We start from the raw sequence: 18,275 nt of genomic DNA on the forward strand, positions 1-18,275 counted from the left end.
AATTCAATCTGTCTTTGGAAACCGCTTAAGAGAGTGAGTGCACCATTCCCAGAGAAACTGCCATACTGGGCTGATACGTGGAGTGAAGTGAGCAAGCTCTTTTTCCATCTCCCTGTTCTAAAAATCCATTTAATATATGGTCCCCAGATAGGGGACGTATCAGATATTAAACTGATAAGAACAGATACTACACTTGATCTTAGCCAAAAGGCCGAGAAGCGATAACCAGAAATGGTTTGCCGCTTGCAAGGCCACAGGGCTTAAGACAGGCACCCATTGTGGAGAATGACACAGACACCACCCTGAGGAAGACATTCAAACCAAGTCTGGGCGCATAACAAAAGCGCAGGCGGCTGTTTTTTTTTTTTTTTTTTTCCCCCCAGGATTCCACTCCACGCGCTTTTAATTTGCATAGGCCAACCCCTTTTTTGTTAGGCCACCCTCCCCTCACGGTCAAACGCGCTTCAGTACTAGGAAAGAGGCCAGAGGAGCACTGCTCCTACACCGCCCCCTCTACTACCCTCCCTAAATGAAAGGTCTTGCTTTAAGGCTGTGTGCACACGCTGCGGATTGGCCGCTACAGACACGCAGCAGTTTTAGCTGCGGTGTACAGTACCATTCATTTGAATGGGTAAAAAAAAACGCTGTGCCGACGCTGCGGAAAAAACCGCGCGGATTTGCTGCGGTTTTGAATCCGCAGAAAGAATTGCATGTCAATTCTTTCTGTGGAAAACGCTGCGGGTTCCTATCTCCACCATTGTGGAGATAGTGAATCCGCAGGACCAAACCGCAGGCAAAACCGCAGATAATCCGCAGGTCTTTGGACCTGCGGATTATCTGCGGTTTTTGCTAAATCCGTGCGGATTAATCCGCAGCGGAATCCGCAGCGTGTGAACGTGGCCTAACTCTCCTGGTGCCAGATATTGTAACCAGGAGGCGAGCATGGCCCACCTGTCTGCTCAGGCTCACTCAGCAGACTGAAGCTGAATACTACTGCGCAGCTGCTACAGACTGTGGGCTGCCCATTGTGACACGTGGTCCCATTGTGAGACGTGGTCGAACACATCCAAGCATTGTGTGCTATGAATGGCATGATTCCTATCACAGTGTTCCATGGATGGACACATCCTATTTACTGCAGGCAAGCAGCGCACCTAGCTGCTGCTGCTGCTGCTACAAGCCACTAGAATACCGTCCGTCTGTCAGACAGGTGGACGTAGGCAGAACATTCAAATAACTCGCCAGATAAATCGTTGCTTTTCCATTTTATTCATATATGAATTAATTCAAAATTGAACAGTAAATTTCAAAGTTGGAAGGCCACAAGAGGGGGACAATGTTTCAAAAATGAAGCGACATATCATTGCATGAGGGATGTGGTAGGAATTGAATGCTTGAATTAAGACTGGGGAAGTTCTGAGGCGAAGGGGCTGCAGGCCTTGTAGCAGGTGGGTGTGCAGAAATGTAGCTATCCAAAGCCAAACACATTACTGCAGCTTGTCACACCTATACCTACCAAACAGCAAAGGCCAAGATAGATCGTTATTTTACGGACACATTGAATACAGTGCAATGCCTCCCATATAGCGGTGAATAAGAGTAGTAGTAGTAGTAGTAGTAGTAGAAGAGTTGGTCAAGTTAAATCAAGGCTAAGGAATTGGAAATGTGCAACTTGGACCAAGAAAAACTAATTGCAGAGCGGCGACATTGGAAAAAAGCATTCAAATCATGCTTTGAAAACACTACTTGCTTATCCCGATTTCAATTCAATCTGTCTTTGGAAACCGCTTAAGAGAGTGAGTGCACCATTCCCAGAGAAACTGCCATACTGGGCTGATACGTGGAGTGAAGTGAGCAAGCTCTTTTTCCATCTCCCTGTTCTAAAAATCCATTTAATATATGGTCCCCAGATAGGGGACGTATCAGATATTAAACTGATAAGAACAGATTTTTTCTTTTTTATTTGTTCTTTTTTTTACTTTTTGTTCTTTCTTTTATTTCTCTTGTTTCTCAATCTGTTCATGTTACAAGGTTCCACAGATGAAAGTTCCATAGACTCTTTGCTCGTTTTTTCCCAATTCTCTTCAAATCTAACAGGTAATAGATGTATATCTCACTTAATGCTAGTTTGATACATTCATTTTCACTTATGTAATCCTTTTTAAAAAGCAATATATTTCGGACTTTCCATAGCGCACTTTTTATACCATTTATCATTATCCAGATGACTCGTTCTTTTTCTTTGGACTGACATGTAAAATTTCCATATAAAACAACTTCATGATTTAAGAACTTAAGACCAGTAACAAACTTTAAAAGACTTCCAACTTCCTTCCAAACATTTTGGGCATAGTAACAGTTCCAAAAGGTGTGTAAAACAGTTTCTTCTCCAACACAGCCTGTCCTAGGACATCTTGCAGTATTGCACAATCCCCTTCTATGTTGAAAAAACCTAACAGGAACACATTCTTGCACTATTGCCCAGGCCAAGTCTTTATATTCATTTGTTAAATAAGGTGCATAAGTCATTCTCCAAATTCTTCCACTTTTGCTGTATGTGAAATTAACAACTGCAGACATGGTTTCCTTCCTTCTTATCTCTAAAGCCAATCTTCTTGAGTTTGACAGCGTCTGAACATCCATTTCAGGTAAGTTAAAAAGTCTAATTGTTTTCTCCAACAGAACATATTGTTTTGGTGGTGTAATTAAAACTGGAGAATTTTGTGACAAACTTATCCACTTTCTCTTCCTGAAGATATCTCCAGCAGCATACCTTAAATAAAAAGACCAATGAGTTCTTGTATTGATCACTTTTAAGCAGAAGCTAAAGTACTTTAGGTACAGAAATGTTTTAACATTTGGGATATTCTTTCCACCATACTTGTGTTGTTTGTACATTATCTCTCTTCGCACTTTCTCCATTTTAGATCCCCACACGAACAGAAAAATTTGTCTCTGCATAAACTTCACTGTACTGTCATCCGGGGGGTACACCATATTTAAAAACAGCATTATTGGTAACAATAGAGACTTAATAATTAGATTTTTCCCTTCCATTGATAACTTTCTTAGTTTCCATAGACTTATCTTTTTCTGTACTCTCTCTTTCACCAACTGCCAGCTTTCTTCTCCATCATTCTTGTTAGTGAACACTACGCCTAAGATTTTAATTTTGTCACTTCTGATTTTTAGCTGAGGAATCAGCGCATCGGACCAATCACCAAAGCCAAGACATTCGCTCTTCTCCAAGTTCAGTTTAAAGGCAGACGCTAGACAAAAGAAATCAGTAATCCTTACTGCTCTTCTTAGCGACTGTTCTGAGTCGCATAGGATTGTGATATCATCCATGTACCCTAATGATTTAGTACTCAGTCCATTTCCACCTGGTATAGGTACACCTTTCACCATCTTTTCTCTCCTCAGCATTGCCAATAAAGGTTCGATTGCGCAGATAAAGAGCAGAGGCGAGAGTGGGCAGCCTTGTTTGACGCCAGACTGTACAAAAACTTCTGCAGATAAGAAACCATTAATTAAAATCTTGCTAAAACTTTCTTCATACAAAAGTGCAATGTGCTTAATGAAAACATCCGGGAATTTCATTTTCTTTAAAACAGAATATAAGTACTTATGAGAGACTCTGTCGTATGCTTTCTGAAAATCCAAGGACAGGAGAGCTAACTTTTGCTTCCGCTCTTGCTGGTACCATATTGCGTCCCGTATGATATTTAGATTTTCAGCAATTGTACGACCAGGCACACCACACACCTGGTCTGGATGCACAACCTTTTCAATCACTTTCTTCATCCTATTAACAAGAATTTTTGCCATGATTTTGTAGTCTACGTTGAGCAACGTGATTGGTCTCCAGTTCTCTAAATTCGTCTTTTCTCCTTTTTTAAAAAGTAAATTGACCACACCACTTCTCCAAGACTCTGGCAATTTGTCACATTGAAAGGCGGCTTTAAAAATCTCAAACAGGTCATCTTTTAAAATCTCCCAAAAGGTTAAATAAAATTCAATTGGTAAACCATCCGTACCCGGCGTTTTCCCTCTAGAAAAACTTTTAATTGCACTTATTAGTTCAGCTTCGCAGATCTCTTCAATTAACAAGTCTTGGTCTTCCTTTTCTAGGTGTTTCTGCAGTGAATTTAAAGCATCAGGTAAAAAATCCTCCTCAATTTTCTTTTCAGTAAAAAGGTTTTGATAGAATTTTTGCGCTATGTCCAACAGTCCATTTTTTGTTGTTTCACCATCAAGTTCTTTAATCAGTTCTTTGTGTTCTAAAGATTTTTTAAAAAAGAACCTGGAACATGTTTCATTCTTCTCCATATGTTCTACTTTTGCATTAAAAATTATTTCTTTGCCTTTCCGTTCTATTGCTTTTCTGATGTCTTCCTTGACTTGTAAAATTACATCTTCCATATCTATCCCAGCATTTCTGAGTTTGTACCCTGTTTGCAATTTTGTATTCAGGTCTTTAAACCATTTTTGTTTCTGTCTAGCCTTCTTTCTGCCAGCTGAGAGAAAAAAATGTCTAATTTGAGTCTTCACAAACTCCCACCATTCTAAAATTTTTCTGTAATTGCGTTTTTTCCCTTGTAGCTTTTTATAAAAATTCAAAAAATCCACTTTTATGCTTTCATCTTCTAACAGTAGAGTGTTCAATTTCCAGACTCCTCGCCCTTTCTCCAGAATGGGCAATTGTAGGTGAGCAATTAAAGTTTTGTGGTCGGAAAAGATGTTACCTGTTAGATCCACATTATTAACTTTGACACTTCGTGATGTCAGCACAAAGTCTATTCTTGATTTTATGAGATTGTTCTCCCAAGTGTATCCTGGATCTGAAGTATTCTTCTCTCTCCAGACGTCTTTCAGGTAAGTATCCTCAATCAGGTTTTTTAACTGCCTCTCTGTCTTGTCTTTTCTCCTAGTACCTGATGTCCTATTTTCATCCGCCAGGATACAATTGAAGTCACCACCAACCACAGTTGGTTCAGAACCAGGTATAAAGAGTTTTATTTTATCAAATAGAGTGGCTCTTTCTTCTTTAATTGGAGATGCATACATATTGATCAGCTTGAGCTCGGATCCACCGTAGTTCACATTTACCACTAGTGCACGCCCAGGTTCAACTTCCGTGAATGAGATAACTTTAAAGTCATAGTTTTTAAACAGAATGCTAACTCCAGTAGCACGTGATCCATTTTCACCGGACCAAATGGAAGGTCCGTTCGCCCAATCTTCCCTTAGCTTGTTATAGTTAGGGTCATGGTCAATACCGCATTCTTGTAATAAAAAGATGTCAGCATCTAAAGTTTTCAAATATGAAAATAAAGCTGCTCTCTTGACAGAGCCCTTTAAGCTCCTCACATTCAGTGAGGCAATTTTGAGCATAGCCATAGGTCATTTAAGCAGAGCTTGAGTCAGTATCTGTCATGAAAGCAACAGGAGTAGGAGGACCCTCCGAGACATCAGTGTCTGAGTACTCCTTGATGTTTACTGGGTCAGAAGGGTTTACAGGTAGAGGAACTGGGATCATCCGGGTAGGTGAATACTTAGGGAGGGATGTTTTAATGCGCCCCGGAGGTCTTTTTTTGGCGCTCTCCCCTTTTTTTTGCAAATCTGATTTCTCCTTTTTCCTTTTCCTCAAAACCTCCAGGTCCATGTCCTCCTCTTCGTCCTCACCACCTGCCTCCTTGGACAGATCTTCTCCTCTTTCAACTTCAGGCTCAGCAGGTTCCTCCTCCACCATCTGACCATCTGGAATCTCCGACCAGTCCCTGGGAACCACGCTATCCCCAGGAGGGTCCCCTGGAGGGTTCCCGGATGGGTCCCTGGAAGAGTCTTTAGACTTATCTTGCTGCTCCTCAGGATTTGCCCGCTTCATAGAGGGTTCCCCTCGAGTAGCATCTGCATAAGTAAAATTTTTCCTCAATGGACAATCCCTAAAAGAGTGTCCAGGAACACGACAAATGTTACAGATCATCTGGTTTGGGCAGTTCAAAGTGACATGTCCTTTCTGATAGCATTTTTTGCAAAGGGCGTTCTCCTCCTTGCAGCTCTCGAAAGAGTGCCCAAAGTCCATACACTTCCTGCAGAAGATAGGCATCCCAGGATAGAAGAGTCTTCCTCTCTCTCTGCCAATTAGGAAGTTCTGAGGCGGATGATTCAGTCCACCAATTCCCAGACCTTCTCTCAGCTTCACGATGAACTTATATTTTCCAGTCCACAATCTCTCTGAGTTCATGATTTTGTGAGAGAAGTGGACCTCAGAGCAATAGTTCCAGAGAAAAGCTGCCACATCTCCTTCAGGGACATGAGGGTTGTTCATATGAACCACAACAGATTTCTCTTCTGCCAGGCAGAGGGTCACAAAGTGGAGTCCTCTAAGCTCTTCCTCTTGCAGTCTCAGCTTGATCTGATGGTAAAGATTCTGAGATGCCACTTCAGAGGTCAGGGTGAGAACAAAGCGTCCAGGAGCATCTTGAAGTGCCAGAATGTTTTCTCTTTTCACCTGCAGGATCTCAAGCAGGACCTTCCTCACGAAGAAAGACAGGGAGAACTTGTCACGGGCTCGCTCTTCAACTTCAACCTTGAAGGAGTTCTTGATCTTCAAATCGCCAGCTCCAGCAGAACGGAGAGTAGCCGATGTCGCCATCGCCATATTCGGGTAGGTCGATCGCCTTCTTGGTTCTCGTCAGCACGCACACCTCCTATAGCAGCATGAGGCTTAAGACAGTAAAACTGCCGATGCCTCAAGGCCGAAGGTGCGATAGGCTTTTGAGACTTTCAGCCACAACACTTGGTCGTAGCCAAAAGGCCGAGAAGCGATAACCAGAAATGGTTTGCCGCTTGCAAGGCCACAGGGCTTAAGACAGGCACCCATTGTGGAGAATGACACAGACACCACCCTGAGGAAGACATTCAAACCAAGTCTGGGCGCATAACAAAAGCGCAGGCGGCTGTTTTTTTTTTTTTTTTTTTCCCCCCAGGATTCCACTCCACGCGCTTTTAATTTGCATAGGCCAACCCCTTTTTTGTTAGGCCACCCTCCCCTCACGGTCAAACGCGCTTCAGTACTAGGAAAGAGGCCAGAGGAGCACTGCTCCTACACCGCCCCCTCTACTACCCTCCCTAAATGAAAGGTCTTGCTTTAAGGCTGTGTGCACACGCTGCGGATTGGCCGCTACAGACACGCAGCAGTTTTAGCTGCGGTGTACAGTACCATTCATTTGAATGGGTAAAAAAAAACGCTGTGCCGACGCTGCGGAAAAAACCGCGCGGATTTGCTGCGGTTTTGAATCCGCAGAAAGAATTGCATGTCAATTCTTTCTGTGGAAAACGCTGCGGGTTCCTATCTCCACCATTGTGGAGATAGTGAATCCGCAGGACCAAACCGCAGGCAAAACCGCAGATAATCCGCAGGTCTTTGGACCTGCGGATTATCTGCGGTTTTTGCTAAATCCGTGCGGATTAATCCGCAGCGGAATCCGCAGCGTGTGAACGTGGCCTAACTCTCCTGGTGCCAGATATTGTAACCAGGAGGCGAGCATGGCCCACCTGTCTGCTCAGGCTCACTCAGCAGACTGAAGCTGAATACTACTGCGCAGCTGCTACAGACTGTGGGCTGCCCATTGTGACACGTGGTCCCATTGTGAGACGTGGTCGAACACATCCAAGCATTGTGTGCTATGAATGGCATGATTCCTATCACAGTGTTCCATGGATGGACACATCCTATTTACTGCAGGCAAGCAGCGCACCTAGCTGCTGCTGCTGCTGCTACAAGCCACTAGAATACCGTCCGTCTGTCAGACAGGTGGACGTAGGCAGAACATTCAAATAACTCGCCAGATAAATCGTTGCTTTTCCATTTTATTCATATATGAATTAATTCAAAATTGAACAGTAAATTTCAAAGTTGGAAGGCCACAAGAGGGGGACAATGTTTCAAAAATGAAGCGACATATCATTGCATGAGGGATGTGGTAGGAATTGAATGCTTGAATTAAGACTGGGGAAGTTCTGAGGCGAAGGGGCTGCAGGCCTTGTAGCAGGTGGGTGTGCAGAAATGTAGCTATCCAAAGCCAAACACATTACTGCAGCTTGTCACACCTATACCTACCAAACAGCAAAGGCCAAGATAGATCGTTATTTTACGGACACATTGAATACAGTGCAATGCCTCCCATATAGCGGTGAATAAGAGTAGTAGTAGTAGTAGTAGTAGTAGAAGAGTTGGTCAAGTTAAATCAAGGCTAAGGAATTGGAAATGTGCAACTTGGACCAAGAAAAACTAATTGCAGAGCGGCGACATTGGAAAAAAGCATTCAAATCATGCTTTGAAAACACTACTTGCTTATCCCGATTTCAATTCAATCTGTCTTTGGAAACCGCTTAAGAGAGTGAGTGCACCATTCCCAGAGAAACTGCCATACTGGGCTGATACGTGGAGTGAAGTGAGCAAGCTCTTTTTCCATCTCCCTGTTCTAAAAATCCATTTAATATATGGTCCCCAGATAGGGGACGTATCAGATATTAAACTGATAAGAACAGATACTACACTTGATCTTAGCCAAAAGGCCGAGAAGCGATAACCAGAAATGGTTTGCCGCTTGCAAGGCCACAGGGCTTAAGACAGGCACCCATTGTGGAGAATGACACAGACACCACCCTGAGGAAGACATTCAAACCAAGTCTGGGCGCATAACAAAAGCGCAGGCGGCTGTTTTTTTTTTTTTTTTTTTCCCCCCAGGATTCCACTCCACGCGCTTTTAATTTGCATAGGCCAACCCCTTTTTTGTTAGGCCACCCTCCCCTCACGGTCAAACGCGCTTCAGTACTAGGAAAGAGGCCAGAGGAGCACTGCTCCTACACCGCCCCCTCTACTACCCTCCCTAAATGAAAGGTCTTGCTTTAAGGCTGTGTGCACACGCTGCGGATTGGCCGCTACAGACACGCAGCAGTTTTAGCTGCGGTGTACAGTACCATTCATTTGAATGGGTAAAAAAAAACGCTGTGCCGACGCTGCGGAAAAAACCGCGCGGATTTGCTGCGGTTTTGAATCCGCAGAAAGAATTGCATGTCAATTCTTTCTGTGGAAAACGCTGCGGGTTCCTATCTCCACCATTGTGGAGATAGTGAATCCGCAGGACCAAACCGCAGGCAAAACCGCAGATAATCCGCAGGTCTTTGGACCTGCGGATTATCTGCGGTTTTTGCTAAATCCGTGCGGATTAATCCGCAGCGGAATCCGCAGCGTGTGAACGTGGCCTAACTCTCCTGGTGCCAGATATTGTAACCAGGAGGCGAGCATGGCCCACCTGTCTGCTCAGGCTCACTCAGCAGACTGAAGCTGAATACTACTGCGCAGCTGCTACAGACTGTGGGCTGCCCATTGTGACACGTGGTCCCATTGTGAGACGTGGTCGAACACATCCAAGCATTGTGTGCTATGAATGGCATGATTCCTATCACAGTGTTCCATGGATGGACACATCCTATTTACTGCAGGCAAGCAGCGCACCTAGCTGCTGCTGCTGCTGCTACAAGCCACTAGAATACCGTCCGTCTGTCAGACAGGTGGACGTAGGCAGAACATTCAAATAACTCGCCAGATAAATCGTTGCTTTTCCATTTTATTCATATATGAATTAATTCAAAATTGAACAGTAAATTTCAAAGTTGGAAGGCCACAAGAGGGGGACAATGTTTCAAAAATGAAGCGACATATCATTGCATGAGGGATGTGGTAGGAATTGAATGCTTAAATTAAGACTGGGGAAGTTCTGAGGCGAAGGGGCTGCAGGCCTTGTAGCAGGTGGGTGTGCAGAAATGTAGCTATCCAAAGCCAAACACATTACTGCAGCTTGTCACACCTATACCTACCAAACAGCAAAGGCCAAGATAGATCGTTATTTTACGGACACATTGAATACAGTGCAATGCCTCCCATATAGCGGTGAATAAGAGTAGTAGTAGTAGTAGTAGTAGTAGAAGAGTTGGTCAAGTTAAATCAAGGCTAAGGAATTGGAAATGTGCAACTTGGACCAAGAAAAACTAATTGCAGAGCGGCGACATTGGAAAAAAGCATTCAAATCATGCTTTGAAAACACTACTTGCTTATCCCGATTTCAATTCAATCTGTCTTTGGAAACCGCTTAAGAGAGTGAGTGCACCATTCCCAGAGAAACTGCCATACTGGGCTGATACGTGGAGTGAAGTGAGCAAGCTCTTTTTCCATCTCCCTGTTCTAAAAATCCATTTAATATATGGTCCCCAGATAGGGGACGTATCAGATATTAAACTGATAAGAACAGATACTACACTTGATCTTAGCCAAAAGGCCGAGAAGCGATAACCAGAAATGGTTTGCCGCTTGCAAGGCCACAGGGCTTAAGACAGGCACCCATTGTGGAGAATGACACAGACACCACCCTGAGGAAGACATTCAAACCAAGTCTGGGCGCATAACAAAAGCGCAGGCGGCTGTTTTTTTTTTTTTTTTTTTCCCCCCAGGATTCCACTCCACGCGCTTTTAATTTGCATAGGCCAACCCCTTTTTTGTTAGGCCACCCTCCCCTCACGGTCAAACGCGCTTCAGTACTAGGAAAGAGGCCAGAGGAGCACTGCTCCTACACCGCCCCCTCTACTACCCTCCCTAAATGAAAGGTCTTGCTTTAAGGCTGTGTGCACACGCTGCGGATTGGCCGCTACAGACACGCAGCAGTTTTAGCTGCGGTGTACAGTACCATTCATTTGAATGGGTAAAAAAAAACGCTGTGCCGACGCTGCGGAAAAAACCGCGCGGATTTGCTGCGGTTTTGAATCCGCAGAAAGAATTGCATGTCAATTCTTTCTGTGGAAAACGCTGCGGGTTCCTATCTCCACCATTGTGGAGATAGTGAATCCGCAGGACCAAACCGCAGGCAAAACCGCAGATAATCCGCAGGTCTTTGGACCTGCGGATTATCTGCGGTTTTTGCTAAATCCGTGCGGATTAATCCGCAGCGGAATCCGCAGCGTGTGAACGTGGCCTAACTCTCCTGGTGCCAGATATTGTAACCAGGAGGCGAGCATGGCCCACCTGTCTGCTCAGGCTCACTCAGCAGACTGAAGCTGAATACTACTGCGCAGCTGCTACAGACTGTGGGCTGCCCATTGTGACACGTGGTCCCATTGTGAGACGTGGTCGAACACATCCAAGCATTGTGTGCTATGAATGGCATGATTCCTATCACAGTGTTCCATGGATGGACACATCCTATTTACTGCAGGCAAGCAGCGCACCTAGCTGCTGCTGCTGCTGCTACAAGCCACTAGAATACCGTCCGTCTGTCAGACAGGTGGACGTAGGCAGAACATTCAAATAACTCGCCAGATAAATCGTTGCTTTTCCATTTTATTCATATATGAATTAATTCAAAATTGAACAGTAAATTTCAAAGTTGGAAGGCCACAAGAGGGGGACAATGTTTCAAAAATGAAGCGACATATCATTGCATGAGGGATGTGGTAGGAATTGAATGCTTGAATTAAGACTGGGGAAGTTCTGAGGCGAAGGGGCTGCAGGCCTTGTAGCAGGTGGGTGTGCAGAAATGTAGCTATCCAAAGCCAAACACATTACTGCAGCTTGTCACACCTATACCTACCAAACAGCAAAGGCCAAGATAGATCGTTATTTTACGGACACATTGAATACAGTGCAATGCCTCCCATATAGCGGTGAATAAGAGTAGTAGTAGTAGTAGTAGTAGTAGAAGAGTTGGTCAAGTTAAATCAAGGCTAAGGAATTGGAAATGTGCAACTTGGACCAAGAAAAACTAATTGCAGAGCGGCGACATTGGAAAAAAGCATTCAAATCATGCTTTGAAAACACTACTTGCTTATCCCGATTTCAATTCAATCTGTCTTTGGAAACCGCTTAAGAGAGTGAGTGCACCATTCCCAGAGAAACTGCCATACTGGGCTGATACGTGGAGTGAAGTGAGCAAGCTCTTTTTCCATCTCCCTGTTCTAAAAATCCATTTAATATATGGTCCCCAGATAGGGGACGTATCAGATATTAAACTGATAAGAACAGATACTACACTTGATCTTAGCCAAAAGGCCGAGAAGCGATAACCAGAAATGGTTTGCCGCTTGCAAGGCCACAGGGCTTAAGACAGGCACCCATTGTGGAGAATGACACAGACACCACCCTGAGGAAGACATTCAAACCAAGTCTGGGCGCATAACAAAAGCGCAGGCGGCTGTTTTTTTTTTTTTTTTTTTCCCCCCAGGATTCCACTCCACGCGCTTTTAATTTGCATAGGCCAACCCCTTTTTTGTTAGGCCACCCTCCCCTCACGGTCAAACGCGCTTCAGTACTAGGAAAGAGGCCAGAGGAGCACTGCTCCTACACCGCCCCCTCTACTACCCTCCCTAAATGAAAGGTCTTGCTTTAAGGCTGTGTGCACACGCTGCGGATTGGCCGCTACAGACACGCAGCAGTTTTAGCTGCGGTGTACAGTACCATTCATTTGAATGGGTAAAAAAAAACGCTGTGCCGACGCTGCGGAAAAAACCGCGCGGATTTGCTGCGGTTTTGAATCCGCAGAAAGAATTGCATGTCAATTCTTTCTGTGGAAAACGCTGCGGGTTCCTATCTCCACCATTGTGGAGATAGTGAATCCGCAGGACCAAACCGCAGGCAAAACCGCAGATAATCCGCAGGTCTTTGGACCTGCGGATTATCTGCGGTTTTTGCTAAATCCGTGCGGATTAATCCGCAGCGGAATCCGCAGCGTGTGAACGTGGCCTAACTCTCCTGGTGCCAGATATTGTAACCAGGAGGCGAGCATGGCCCACCTGTCTGCTCAGGCTCACTCAGCAGACTGAAGCTGAATACTACTGCGCAGCTGCTACAGACTGTGGGCTGCCCATTGTGACACGTGGTCCCATTGTGAGACGTGGTCGAACACATCCAAGCATTGTGTGCTATGAATGGCATGATTCCTATCACAGTGTTCCATGGATGGACACATCCTATTTACTGCAGGCAAGCAGCGCACCTAGCTGCTGCTGCTGCTGCTACAAGCCACTAGAATACCGTCCGTCTGTCAGACAGGTGGACGTAGGCAGAACATTCAAATAACTCGCCAGATAAATCGTTGCTTTTCCATTTTATTCATATATGAATTAATTCAAAATTGAACAGTAAATTTCAAAGTTGGAAGGCCACAAGAGGGGGACAATGTTTCAAAAATGAAGCGACATATCATTGCATGAGGGATGTGGTAGGAATTGAATGCTTGAATTAAGACTGGGGAAGTTCTGAGGCGAAGGGGCTGCAGGCCTTGTAGCAGGTGGGTGTGCAGAAATGTAGCTATCCAAAGCCAAACACATTACTGCAGCTTGTCACACCTATACCTACCAAACAGCAAAGGCCAAGATAGATCGTTATTTTACGGACACATTGAATACAGTGCAATGCCTCCCATATAGCGGTGAATAAGAGTAGTAGTAGTAGTAGTAGTAGTAGAAGAGTTGGTCAAGTTAAATCAAGGCTAAGGAATTGGAAATGTGCAACTTGGACCAAGAAAAACTAATTGCAGAGCGGCGACATTGGAAAAAAGCATTCAAATCATGCTTTGAAAACACTACTTGCTTATCCCGATTTCAATTCAATCTGTCTTTGGAAACCGCTTAAGAGAGTGAGTGCACCATTCCCAGAGAAACTGCCATACTGGGCTGATACGTGGAGTGAAGTGAGCAAGCTCTTTTTCCATCTCCCTGTTCTAAAAATCCATTTAATATATGGTCCCCAGATAGGGGACGTATCAGATATTAAACTGATAAGAACAGATACTACACTTGATCTTAGCCAAAAGGCCGAGAAGCGATAACCAGAAATGGTTTGCCGCTTGCAAGGCCACAGGGCTTAAGACAGGCACCCATTGTGGAGAATGACACAGACACCACCCTGAGGAAGACATTCAAACCAAGTCTGGGCGCATAACAAAAGCGCAGGCGGCTGTTTTTTTTTTTTTTTTTTTCCCCCCAGGATTCCACTCCACGCGCTTTTAATTTGCATAGGCCAACCCCTTTTTTGTTAGGCCACCCTCCCCTCACGGTCAAACGCGCTTCAGTACTAGGAAAGAGGCCAGAGGAGCACTGCTCCTACACCGCCCCCTCTACTACCCTCCCTAAATGAAAGGTCTTGCTTTAAGGCTGTGTGCACACGCTGCGGATTGGCCGCTACAGACACGCAGCAGTTTTAGCTGCGGTGTACAGTACCATTCATTTGAATGGGTAAAAAAAAACGCTGTGCCGACGCTGCGGAAAAAACCGCGCGGATTTGCTGCGGTTTTGAATCCGCAGAAAGAATTGCATGTCAATTCTTTCTGTGGAAAACGCTGCGGGTTCCTATCTCCACCATTGTGGAGATAGTGAATCCGCAGGACCAAACCGCAGGCAAAACCGCAGATAATCCGCAGGTCTTTGGACCTGCGGATTATCTGCGGTTTTTGCTAAATCCGTGCGGATTAATCCGCAGCGGAATCCGCAGCGTGTGAACGTGGCCTAACTCTCCTGGTGCCAGATATTGTAACCAGGAGGCGAGCATGGCCCACCTGTCTGCTCAGGCTCACTCAGCAGACTGAAGCTGAATACTACTGCGCAGCTGCTACAGACTGTGGGCTGCCCATTGTGACACGTGGTCCCATTGTGAGACGTGGTCGAACACATCCAAGCATTGTGTGCTATGAATGGCATGATTCCTATCACAGTGTTCCATGGATGGACACATCCTATTTACTGCAGGCAAGCAGCGCACCTAGCTGCTGCTGCTGCTGCTACAAGCCACTAGAATACCGTCCGTCTGTCAGACAGGTGGACGTAGGCAGAACATTCAAATAACTCGCCAGATAAATCGTTGCTTTTCCATTTTATTCATATATGAATTAATTCAAAATTGAACAGTAAATTTCAAAGTTGGAAGGCCACAAGAGGGGGACAATGTTTCAAAAATGAAGCGACATATCATTGCATGAGGGATGTGGTAGGAATTGAATGCTTGAATTAAGACTGGGGAAGTTCTGAGGCGAAGGGGCTGCAGGCCTTGTAGCAGGTGGGTGTGCAGAAATGTAGCTATCCAAAGCCAAACACATTACTGCAGCTTGTCACACCTATACCTACCAAACAGCAAAGGCCAAGATAGATCGTTATTTTACGGACACATTGAATACAGTGCAATGCCTCCCATATAGCGGTGAATAAGAGTAGTAGTAGTAGTAGTAGTAGTAGAAGAGTTGGTCAAGTTAAATCAAGGCTAAGGAATTGGAAATGTGCAACTTGGACCAAGAAAAACTAATTGCAGAGCGGCGACATTGGAAAAAAGCATTCAAATCATGCTTTGAAAACACTACTTGCTTATCCCGATTTCAATTCAATCTGTCTTTGGAAACCGCTTAAGAGAGTGAGTGCACCATTCCCAGAGAAACTGCCATACTGGGCTGATACGTGGAGTGAAGTGAGCAAGCTCTTTTTCCATCTCCCTGTTCTAAAAATCCATTTAATATATGGTCCCCAGATAGGGGACGTATCAGATATTAAACTGATAAGAACAGATACTACACTTGATCTTAGCCAAAAGGCCGAGAAGCGATAACCAGAAATGGTTTGCCGCTTGCAAGGCCACAGGGCTTAAGACAGGCACCCATTGTGGAGAATGACACAGACACCACCCTGAGGAAGACATTCAAACCAAGTCTGGGCGCATAACAAAAGCGCAGGCGGCTGTTTTTTTTTTTTTTTTTTTCCCCCCAGGATTCCACTCCACGCGCTTTTAATTTGCATAGGCCAACCCCTTTTTTGTTAGGCCACCCTCCCCTCACGGTCAAACGCGCTTCAGTACTAGGAAAGAGGCCAGAGGAGCACTGCTCCTACACCGCCCCCTCTACTACCCTCCCTAAATGAAAGGTCTTGCTTTAAGGCTGTGTGCACACGCTGCGGATTGGCCGCTACAGACACGCAGCAGTTTTAGCTGCGGTGTACAGTACCATTCATTTGAATGGGTAAAAAAAAACGCTGTGCCGACGCTGCGGAAAAAACCGCGCGGATTTGCTGCGGTTTTGAATCCGCAGAAAGAATTGCATGTCAATTCTTTCTGTGGAAAACGCTGCGGGTTCCTATCTCCACCATTGTGGAGATAGTGAATCCGCAGGACCAAACCGCAGGCAAAACCGCAGATAATCCGCAGGTCTTTGGACCTGCGGATTATCTGCGGTTTTTGCTAAATCCGTGCGGATTAATCCGCAGCGGAATCCGCAGCGTGTGAACGTGGCCTAACTCTCCTGGTGCCAGATATTGTAACCAGGAGGCGAGCATGGCCCACCTGTCTGCTCAGGCTCACTCAGCAGACTGAAGCTGAATACTACTGCGCAGCTGCTACAGACTGTGGGCTGCCCATTGTGACACGTGGTCCCATTGTGAGACGTGGTCGAACACATCCAAGCATTGTGTGCTATGAATGGCATGATTCCTATCACAGTGTTCCATGGATGGACACATCCTATTTACTGCAGGCAAGCAGCGCACCTAGCTGCTGCTGCTGCTGCTACAAGCCACTAGAATACCGTCCGTCTGTCAGACAGGTGGACGTAGGCAGAACATTCAAATAACTCGCCAGATAAATCGTTGCTTTTCCATTTTATTCATATATGAATTAATTCAAAATTGAACAGTAAATTTCAAAGTTGGAAGGCCACAAGAGGGGGACAATGTTTCAAAAATGAAGCGACATATCATTGCATGAGGGATGTGGTAGGAATTGAATGCTTGAATTAAGACTGGGGAAGTTCTGAGGCGAAGGGGCTGCAGGCCTTGTAGCAGGTGGGTGTGCAGAAATGTAGCTATCCAAAGCCAAACACATTACTGCAGCTTGTCACACCTATACCTACCAAACAGCAAAGGCCAAGATAGATCGTTATTTTACGGACACATTGAATACAGTGCAATGCCTCCCATATAGCGGTGAATAAGAGTAGTAGTAGTAGTAGTAGTAGTAGAAGAGTTGGTCAAGTTAAATCAAGGCTAAGGAATTGGAAATGTGCAACTTGGACCAAGAAAAACTAATTGCAGAGCGGCGACATTGGAAAAAAGCATTCAAATCATGCTTTGAAAACACTACTTGCTTATCCCGATTTCAATTCAATCTGTCTTTGGAAACCGCTTAAGAGAGTGAGTGCACCATTCCCAGAGAAACTGCCATACTGGGCTGATACGTGGAGTGAAGTGAGCAAGCTCTTTTTCCATCTCCCTGTTCTAAAAATCCATTTAATATATGGTCCCCAGATAGGGGACGTATCAGATATTAAACTGATAAGAACAGATACTACACTTGATCTTAGCCAAAAGGCCGAGAAGCGATAACCAGAAATGGTTTGCCGCTTGCAAGGCCACAGGGCTTAAGACAGGCACCCATTGTGGAGAATGACACAGACACCACCCTGAGGAAGACATTCAAACCAAGTCTGGGCGCATAACAAAAGCGCAGGCGGCTGTTTTTTTTTTTTTTTTTTTCCCCCCAGGATTCCACTCCACGCGCTTTTAATTTGCATAGGCCAACCCCTTTTTTGTTAGGCCACCCTCCCCTCACGGTCAAACGCGCTTCAGTACTAGGAAAGAGGCCAGAGGAGCACTGCTCCTACACCGCCCCCTCTACTACCCTCCCTAAATGAAAGGTCTTGCTTTAAGGCTGTGTGCACACGCTGCGGATTGGCCGCTACAGACACGCAGCAGTTTTAGCTGCGGTGTACAGTACCATTCATTTGAATGGGTAAAAAAAAACGCTGTGCCGACGCTGCGGAAAAAACCGCGCGGATTTGCTGCGGTTTTGAATCCGCAGAAAGAATTGCATGTCAATTCTTTCTGTGGAAAACGCTGCGGGTTCCTATCTCCACCATTGTGGAGATAGTGAATCCGCAGGACCAAACCGCAGGCAAAACCGCAGATAATCCGCAGGTCTTTGGACCTGCGGATTATCTGCGGTTTTTGCTAAATCCGTGCGGATTAATCCGCAGCGGAATCCGCAGCGTGTGAACGTGGCCTAACTCTCCTGGTGCCAGATATTGTAACCAGGAGGCGAGCATGGCCCACCTGTCTGCTCAGGCTCACTCAGCAGACTGAAGCTGAATACTACTGCGCAGCTGCTACAGACTGTGGGCTGCCCATTGTGACACGTGGTCCCATTGTGAGACGTGGTCGAACACATCCAAGCATTGTGTGCTATGAAT

General features: G+C 45.3%; 7 non-coding genes and 1 pseudogene across 7 annotated transcripts; all 8 read right to left on the bottom strand.

The window, feature by feature from the left end:
* Positions 1-32: 32 nt before the first annotated feature.
* LOC141079474 (U2 spliceosomal RNA) lies at positions 33-223 on the bottom strand. Its single transcript, XR_012228409.1, has one exon. It is a non-coding gene; the product is annotated as a U2 spliceosomal RNA (small nuclear RNA).
* Positions 224-1,795: 1,572 nt separating this feature from the next.
* On the bottom strand, positions 1,796-1,967 carry LOC141079468 (U2 spliceosomal RNA; annotated as a pseudogene).
* A 6,437-nt stretch (positions 1,968-8,404) lies between these two features.
* On the bottom strand, positions 8,405-8,595 carry LOC141079475 (U2 spliceosomal RNA). The gene has a single exon (XR_012228410.1). It is a non-coding gene; the product is annotated as a U2 spliceosomal RNA (small nuclear RNA).
* Positions 8,596-10,167: 1,572 nt separating this feature from the next.
* On the bottom strand, positions 10,168-10,358 carry LOC141079476 (U2 spliceosomal RNA). Its single transcript, XR_012228411.1, has one exon. It is a non-coding gene; the product is annotated as a U2 spliceosomal RNA (small nuclear RNA).
* Positions 10,359-11,930: 1,572 nt separating this feature from the next.
* Positions 11,931-12,121, bottom strand: LOC141079477 (U2 spliceosomal RNA). The gene has a single exon (XR_012228412.1). It is a non-coding gene; the product is annotated as a U2 spliceosomal RNA (small nuclear RNA).
* A 1,572-nt stretch (positions 12,122-13,693) lies between these two features.
* On the bottom strand, positions 13,694-13,884 carry LOC141079478 (U2 spliceosomal RNA). The gene has a single exon (XR_012228413.1). It is a non-coding gene; the product is annotated as a U2 spliceosomal RNA (small nuclear RNA).
* Positions 13,885-15,456: 1,572 nt separating this feature from the next.
* Positions 15,457-15,647, bottom strand: LOC141079479 (U2 spliceosomal RNA). The gene has a single exon (XR_012228414.1). It is a non-coding gene; the product is annotated as a U2 spliceosomal RNA (small nuclear RNA).
* A 1,572-nt stretch (positions 15,648-17,219) lies between these two features.
* LOC141079482 (U2 spliceosomal RNA) lies at positions 17,220-17,410 on the bottom strand. The gene has a single exon (XR_012228416.1). It is a non-coding gene; the product is annotated as a U2 spliceosomal RNA (small nuclear RNA).
* Between the last annotated feature and the right edge of the window lie 865 nt (positions 17,411-18,275).

The sequence above is a fragment of the Dendrobates tinctorius genome, unplaced genomic scaffold (genome assembly GCF_039654945.1).
Source record: "Dendrobates tinctorius isolate UK_male_01 unplaced genomic scaffold, ASM3965494v1 ptg000672c, whole genome shotgun sequence".
NCBI classification, from domain to species: domain Eukaryota; kingdom Metazoa; phylum Chordata; class Amphibia; order Anura; family Dendrobatidae; genus Dendrobates; species Dendrobates tinctorius.